Source organism: Sus scrofa, chromosome 13 (assembly GCF_000003025.6).
Source record: "Sus scrofa isolate TJ Tabasco breed Duroc chromosome 13, Sscrofa11.1, whole genome shotgun sequence".
In the NCBI taxonomy this organism is placed as follows: domain Eukaryota; kingdom Metazoa; phylum Chordata; class Mammalia; order Artiodactyla; family Suidae; genus Sus; species Sus scrofa.
This window is the reverse complement of record NC_010455.5, coordinates 162,068,687-162,077,712: the sequence shown is the minus strand read 5'-3', so window position 1 is coordinate 162,077,712 and position 9,026 is coordinate 162,068,687. Positions and strand designations below refer to the sequence as shown.

At 36.7% G+C, this 9,026-nt stretch overlaps 1 pseudogene; it reads left to right on the top strand.

Moving 5' to 3' along the window:
• Positions 7,724 to 8,705, top strand: LOC110256360 (annotated as a pseudogene).

Sequence of the window (9,026 nt, the reverse complement as noted above, 5' to 3'; positions counted from 1 at the left end):
GTTCCTGAAGAATGATGTTGATTGTTGTTCAGAGACTGAGTTATCCTAGCCATTTGATTTTTAAGGTTTTCTTTGCTGAAGTCACCCTGTAGTGAACATTCATGTGGGACAAAAATATCAAGGGTTTATGCATTTAGAAGAATCTATCCATATATTTCTTTCAAAGGTTTCCTTGGTATAATTTTCCAATATCATTCTTCAAAGTCGCTTACCATCCAGCTAAACCACTGGCTAAAGCCCATGATCATTATATCATCATAAATCTTCTCCCTCTAGGTAGAACACTCAAAGTTTTGCCCAGTATGAGGATATTCCATCACGACAGTCCTACATGGATGTCACAGAGAATGTTGATAGTGCTGCAGTTGTCCACTCTCAAAAGGTGTTGGCATGTGGTACAGATTCATTGGAAAATCAGGTCCAGGTAATATATTTCTCTATCTATTTATTACAGAGAACACTGTCCACACCATCATGAGGCCATAGTGCAGCATAGAGAAACTTACTGGTGCCCTCGGGCTTGCTCAGACCAGAGAGTGAACATACCACTTCCACTTGATAAAGGAAAACCTTGTCCTGCCCATTTTGTAGCTTGGTGGGTCATATAACACCAAGTTCATGAAATGCAGCTCTGATCCCATAGAAAACTTGTGGCCCATGGTTAAGCATTCAGTCCTTAATAAAGCCTGGTAGCAGACCAAGAGTTATTTCTCACACAGGGAATAGTTATTGGCAATGGATGCCAGGGCTTTGCTCCAAACATAAGTCTGTCTAGATTTTAACCTACAGACATCCCCAAGGCTCCAAGCAGCATCGCTAGCTGCTACTACCACTCTGAGCACCATTCTCTGTGCTGGGTCATGTGGCTCAAGTGGCAGAACTGCTTGCACTGCAGCCCATATCTTTGGCAAATCCTTCTTCTATTTTGAGCCCCACTTAAACCTAGCAGCTTTTCTGGATACTTGGTAAATGTGTTGGAATAGCACACCCAGAGACACATGGTGTTGCTCTAAAATCCACAGGTGGTCACGAGGTTTTTTGCCTCTTTTTGGTTTTAAGACATGCCAGATGCAAAATCTTATCCTTCTCTTTAGAAGGTATATCTCCCCTTGACCCAGACTAGTGATCCCCTAGAAATGTCACTGAGTTAAATGGCCCTAGATTTTTGATAGATGCATTTTTCACCATCTTGATGCAAATGTCTGCTAATAAGTCTACAGGAGTTGCTATTTCTTGCTCACTAGTTCCAAACAGCATGGTGAACCAGTGTTATATCTTCTGCCAGGGAAATAAATCAAGATCCTGGAGAAAATATTTGCAAGTCATATATTTCTATAAAAGCAGTATATCTAGGATATTTGGAAAATTCTCAAAAGTCTATGACAAGAAACTATACAACTCCATTAAAAATGGGCAAAACCTTTGAACAGATTTCACAAAAAAAGATATATCACATAAGTCAAATAACAGAAAACTATGCTCAATATAATAATACCAGGGAAAGGCAAAGGAAGAGCACGATGTGACAACATGACCCACCTATTAAAATGACTATAATTGAAAAGACTAGTCATACTGAAAACAACAATGCAGACCTTTGTACTCATCCATAGGCAGGAAAATGAGTTAAAAGATAATTACAAAAACTGACAGGGATAGTAAATTTATGTCAGGTTTGGTTTATGTCGAAGCTACTAATAGACATTCCCTTACTTACACCACCCATCTGCTGAGGTTTCAGTCACTTGTCTTTGGTCTACAGAGTTTTTTCATGCCTTTTTTAGTTTTCACTAGCACACTTCTAAGTACACAGGATAATGAATTAATGAGCATACCAAAGTTGACATCCTTTGCTTTCCCCCATCGGACAATAGAGTTCCAAGTACATATTAAATATTTTCCAATTTTCAGAATCAAAACAAAACATTACCATTTTTGTATTATACTATTTTGACCCAAATAATGTCATTATATCTCTTAATATAAGTTCAATGGCAAAGTCTCTGTTGATAGTTAAAGTCAAAAGGGAACATGAGGCTACTATGTTTAACATCCCTCAATAGTTTTCCTTTAAGTTGGGATAAAGAACAAAGTCTCTGATTTGGCCTCTAGCTTTTCTGAGATCCAACCCATGTTGGCCTTCATTGTCTATTCTGTCCCACTTTGCCTCTCTCTTTGCACACCAGCATGTACTTGCCATGTTTTTGTTTTTGTTGTTATTGTTGTTTTTCCTTAATAATCTAGCTCTTACTAAGCTGGCTTGCAAATGAAGGAAGACCCAGAGGATGGCAAATGTCCAGAGGCATCATCTTGTTGGAAATGAAGAGCTTCAGGCCCCACCCTGACCTAGTGAAACAGAATGCGAATTTTAAGAAAATCACCAGGAGATTCACAGGAACTGAAGTCTGAGGAGCATTCATCTAGGCCACCTCCTATTGTGTTCTTCCCTTGATTGATAAGTAATATTCCTCAACAATTTTCAGTGTAAAGTGGGAGTTAGTTGTAAGTCTGGATGTGAGCTACAGTTTCCACGAGGGGGACAACCTTCTTGGGGCTGGCTCCTGAGGAGAATTTAGAACTTTAATGTCATGAAAATCAAGCATGATTAGCTAAGCCAGACCATCCTGAACAAAGCACTCAGAGTATCACAATTCATAGATAAATTTGGAGTTTGCATAAACCTGTCAGAAATATCATCTGTGGTGGAAAGACTGGAATTTCACTTGTTAAAACTGGCCCTGTCAACAAGGACTTGATGTTTATAATTTCAGAGTCTGTTGCTTATGGAATAACCTGAATTCCTCCTATATGTCCAGGTGCATAATGCCCAGTAGAAAAGCTTAGTTTTGTCCTAAAGGGAATCTTAGCATTATCAGGGGAATTTCAGTTCTCCTCTCTCCTGGCAAAAACAAACAGTTGTACAACTGGATGACTCTATTCAAAACAAATTCATATAAACAACATGTTCCTGAGCTTGGAAAATAAAGCTTCCAAAACCAGTCAGTGTAGAATGTATTGCTGCTTGTGTTATTGTCATTGCTGTGCCATTATACTATTTTCTACTTCACTACACTGAACACTGAGAGGGTCTCAACAATTTCTTAACAAACATTGGTAAGAGAGAATTATTCTATAATATTCATTATTGTAATAGATAGTAAAATACTAGTAAATGTGTAAAAAATTTGATTTGTTTTATATGATATGAAAATAGCCAGTTGAAAATGGAAAATAATGAATAATTTGCATATTTTATCATTGTGAATAAAATCTGGATAAGAAAAATAACTCTAAGACTATACTGTACTCTCTGATATATAATTATCTCATTAGAATAATTAAAATGACTCCATAGGATACATTTTGGTGAATTAGAATGTCAAACAAATTAAAAATCTTAGGGATTTAGGTCATTATATTTCCTACATTAGAAATCTTCCTGATAATTGTCTTTGAAATCCTTATTCCATTGAGTTACTCACATTCTATGATAAAATTTTAAGTTAGTTTACTTAAATAGCACCCCTCTCTCTCATTTCACCCACTTCTGACAATAAGGTCATTGAAAAAAATACCTATATGGAAAATATCAGAAAATGTTTCTCCAGTGCTCTTTTCACCATTATGACTTAGTAAGTACTCACATATTGAAATGAAAAATTTGACTGTTTAGTTTTGGGAGTGCATGAAAGGAAGCCCATTTCAAATAAATTTAAATTTAGCAATGCAATTATTGACATTGTTTATTTATACTGCTTGTATTCAGTTGCAGTCTTTGGCTCAATTATTTTCTGCTGTCAAACTGCTGGAAAGGCAAAATCTGTCCAGTAAATTCAGCAGGATTTCTAGGGAGAGTCAGCTCTCACCACAGTAATAGCAAAGATAGGAGGCAGTGGTAGTATATTTAATAACAATACAAATTTATTAAGTAAAATTAAAATGAATGTCTCCATTTCATATATAAATTCCATGGGAAAATAAATTGAGGATTTTGAATAAAAGAAAAAGAAAGGATTCCCAGTGTTGACAACCTTTTTTTCTTTTTGTCTTTTTGTCTTTTTAGGGACACATCTGTGGCATATGGAGGTTCCCAGGCAAGGGGTGTAATCAGAGCTATAGCTGCTGGCCAACATCACAGCCACAGCAATGCCAGATCCAATGAAAACCAGAGTTAAGATGAATATTTGAGCCCTACTTCTAAGTGTTTCCCCTTATTTCATCTAACCATTTCTCTGGTACTTCCTCTCTTCCTCTTCAATGCCTTCTCTTTCCTGCAAGTATCCATCAATGTCCTTTCACCTCTTCCTGCTTCTTGATTTCTCCCTTCCTCCCTCAATTTCCCATTTCACTGCTTATCCTCTCTCCTATCAACACCTGCCCCCGTCTCTTTTGACAACTTTCATGACATTGTTCCACAAGACAAGAAATTCACCTCTGTTCTCCACATCTCAGATGCTCTGTTTCATTCTCCACCCTGCTGTGCCACTTGCTTCCCATTCACTTTTCACTATTTGCTGACTCATCTCTAATACAAATTGGCAGCTGCTCTTACTGAAGCCACTAAAAGTCTCTTAAATCCTACATGTAGTGATCTCTGTTCACTCCTTACCCTGTCAGAGCATTTTTTTTGCTTTAAGCATGGTATTCTCTTTGTCTTTCAGATTATTTTCCTTTCTTTGAGTTCCCAACACGGAGACCTTCAATTCCCTCCCTCTTATCTGATCATTCTGCTCAGTACCTTTTCTCTGGTCATTTCTTCTTCTTTCTTTTTTTTAAATAAAACAATTTTTTTCTCCTTTCTTTTTTCTCTTTCTTTCCCTCCCTCCCTCCTTCCTTCCTTCCTTCCATCCTTCATCCCTCCCTCCTTCTCTCTCTCCTTTCTTCCTTCTTTCCTTCTTCTTTCTTTCTTTCTTTCTTTCTTTCTTTCTTTCTTTCTTTCTTTCTTTCTTTCTTTCTTTCTTTCTTTCTTTCTTTCTTTCTCTCTCTTTCTTTCTCTCTTTCTCTCTTTCTTTCCTTCTTTCCTTCTTTCATGTGATCCTGGGTAGAAGTTTTCTGGGTAGAAGAGACAAAAAATTAACTGAATGGAAATCACTCTAAAAAATTAATACTAAAGGAGTTTTAGAAATTCTTTGGAGAAATATACTGAAACACATACAAAAAACTATTTAAACCACCATCAACCAAAATCCTGTCCCAGCTTTGGCTCATTAAGAGTTTCTGTCATTGCTGCTAAACTTGAATGCTACAGCTTACACTGATCAGGCTACTTTTGTGGGCACAGTATGCATTTTGGTGTCATGATACTTCTTGCTTGCAACCAAAAATCTCTTATAACCAAAATCTCTTTGGTCCACATTTGACTTTTTTCTCCCCTCTTCATATTCCTAATCCAGTGTAGGTAAGGTTGAGTGGCTAACCATAGATCTGGTCCCCTCACTATAGGTTTAAGAGGAGTAAAATTCAGTTTTCAGAATTTTGGTTCTAGAGCGAATGACAGTGTATGTCTACCACCAAGAATTATGTGGCAGAAAAGAATAGCAGAAGTTATCCATCTAAAAAATGAAGTGTATACATTTTAAGTTAATATAACTCCCTCACATTTATTTTCATTATTTTTAACCTCCCGCACATTGTCCACTGGATAATCCATATTATGCTTTCAGACACTTCAGTGACTTCCAAGCCATTATTTCTAGTAAGCATTTGTAGAATCATATTGCTAAGTTTATATCATTTTGATGTTTACAAGATGTTCTTTGCAAAAAGTGGCTGCTTTATCTGAGTTTTCAATCTCCATTTTCCAAGATCATCTACCCAGACACTGCGGGGAGCCAAGAAGATACAAGGAGCTGAGGAAGGGAGCTTGCCTGAACAGTGCAATTCTGAGGGCAGGCTCCTAATCAGGATGAGGGGCCTGTCTGAATGATGCAATTCTGAGGGCAGGTTCCTAAACAATGGGATACCTTCCTGAACAGCGCAATTCTGAGGATAGGCCCTAAAAGACAATAAGTCCAGCCCGCTGACATTAGCGGGGAACTGAGTTTTCCAGGAAACAATTTCCATTTTGTGTTGCTGTGTGGGGATTGTTCCATGGATGACTTACTCCTTTCTTTTCTTTACTTGTTATTCAGTTTTCCTCAGACTTTCCTGATTATTTATTTATTATTCTTATTTTCCATTCTTATTTTCCTGTAGTGGTTTGTGATTTAACGAAATTACAATAATAATATAGTAACAATTTCCTTCTAAAGGACTTTCCCCTATTCAATTCTGACTTAATTAAAAACATAGTGTTTATCTACTAACTAGTTATACAGTAAACTTTAGAGTTAGGATTTTAATGAGGTTTATAGAAGTTAGACATATATTATTGATGATCAAGAGAAACCTAGTTATGAGTTTTGTCCTTGATTTTAGAAGCTTTTAGTGATAGCTGGCTAAGTTGATTTGTATATTCTCATACTGTCTCTCTGCCAAGGACACTTTGAAGATAGGCACTAGTCTGAAGACAATAATTGTTATATTTGTGGCCTCTTCAGCTTGTAAAAATTGGCTGGCCATGAGATGGTTTGTGCTGGGTCTCCTCTTTCCCACATGATATGTTGTGCCTGTTTGTCCTTGAATTGTACTCACTAAATTTAGTTAAGTTGAAGATTTTAGAACATGATGTATTGCTGCTGTACCATGTGATTGAAAAACAAAATCTAAAAGTTGACTAATGTACTTTTAACACTATGATGTAATCTGTAGTTAGAAACTGTCTATATAATTAACCACTTATGCCAATAAATTTTGAGCAGTCCAGCACCCGGAAAGAAGAGGCTGTATCCATGTGCATTCACCGACGCCATCCCTCTCCTCTCAGGACATGCACTCCCTGGCCGCTGGAGCTGAACTCCAGCAAGACACCAAGTGAATGTTTCACCTTTAGGAACCAACCCTTAACATCTAAGATGTCATAAAGTCCTAGGGGGTCTACATTCTGATTTATTTTGATCTATCTCTTTGCCTTCCTCAGAACTCCTAACGTCCTGTTATACATGGACTAAGAAGCTCACATGCACTTTAATCACCTGGGGAGCATTTAGAAAATACATATTACTAGATACCACTTATGACCTTCTGAATCAATTTCTATAATACCTCAGAATCTGTATTTTGTACCAAACTCACTCAGAAAACTATGATATGTAATCTGGTTTTCAAATCATCGGACAATTGTCCCAGCTTCTTGACTAGTATTTCTGACCCCAAGTTCTTCAATCTCCAGCCTCTATTCTACAAGCAATTATTTATTTAAAAAAGAACGTACTGATTCCCATCTTAAACATTTTCAGGGTTTTCCTGCTTCATGAAAAATAAAATTAAAGTTCCTTCACATCTAATTCAATTCACTTAAAAATCCAGGCCCTTCTAACAGTTTCTTTTGATGCTACTTCGATGAACTAAACAAAGGATTTCACTACCTCATTCAATAATTTCCCCATACATTTGCTCATGTTCAGAATGGCTTTCTTCTCTTCTACATATGTCTATTACTATACATATTTTGAAATACAACAACTGCATGTTTTCAATATAACAATTTCCATAATACTTTCATGTTTTTAGTAAGAATAAATAACATAAAGGCATTTAGGCTGGTGTATGGTTTTATTTAAATTATCCCCACCAAATTTTAATTGTTAAATTCTTAACTGTCTTTTCACATTTCATTTTATTTCAGAGGCTCTTCATTAAGGATATGGGAACCAAGAATGTAACAGAACTGACAGAGTTTGTTCTCACAGGACTGACATATCCACCAGCTTGGCAAATCCCACTGTTCCTGCTTTTCCTCATGCTGTATCTTGTCACGATCATGGGGAATCTCGGTCTGATTACTCTCATTTATAATGACCCTCACCTTCACATCCCCATGTATTTATTTCTTGCGAACTTGGCATTTGTGGATACTTGGTTATCCTCCACAGTGACCCCCAAGATGCTGGTCAACATCATTACCAAGGACAAGATGATATCTCTCCATGAATGCGTGGTACAATTTTTTTCCTTTGGAGTCAGTGGAACCACAGAATGTTTTCTGCTGGCTACAATGGCATATGATCGTTATGTAGCTATATGCAACCCATTACTTTATCCAGTGATTATGACTAATAGGCAATGCCTGAGAATGCTGGTGTCATCATTTGTAGGTGGTCTTAGTCATGCCTTAATTCATACTGGTTTTTTATTCAGATTAACCTTCTGTAATTCCTAACACAATACATCACTTTTATTGTGACATCATGCCATTGTTGAAAATTTCTTGTACTGATCCTTCTGTTAATGTTCTGATGATATTTATTTTCTCTGGCTCAATTCAGGTGTTCACAATTCTCATTGTTCTTGTCTCTTATACACGTGTACTCTTTACGATCTTAAAAAAGAGGTCTGTACAAGGTATAAGGAAGGCCTTCTCCACCTGTGGAGCTCACCTCCTATCTGTCTCTTTATACTATGGGTCTCTTCTCTTCATGTATGTGCGCCCTGGGTCTGCACAAGCAGATGATCAAGATATAATTGACTCTCTATTTTACACTGTCATAATCCCTTTCTTAAACCCAATTATTTACAGCCTGAGGAACAAGAAAGTTATGGATTCAATGAGAAAAGTTTTCGAGGGAAAATTTAGATGTAAGAAGAATATGTGTTCCTTTACGTGAAAAGAAAACAAACTTGTACAGATTACATCTTGTTATGTGTAGATTAGTGCTTAACATTTTCTTTCATCATAATTGTCCTGTTACTTTAATGACTTCAAATGTCAGTGCCTCATAAATTCTTCAAAATACTTGTGTATGTTTTGCAAAACAGAGAGGCCATTTCATCAAGTGTTCATGCCACACTAAATTAACTTCAGCAGAAATTAACTTGAAAATATTTTATGTGTCTTTATATTTTTCATTGTGGCTTGATAAGTACAATTATTAAACAGTTGTGAAGCATTAATATGTGTGCTCTGAAAGTACTTAGTTGAGGTACTT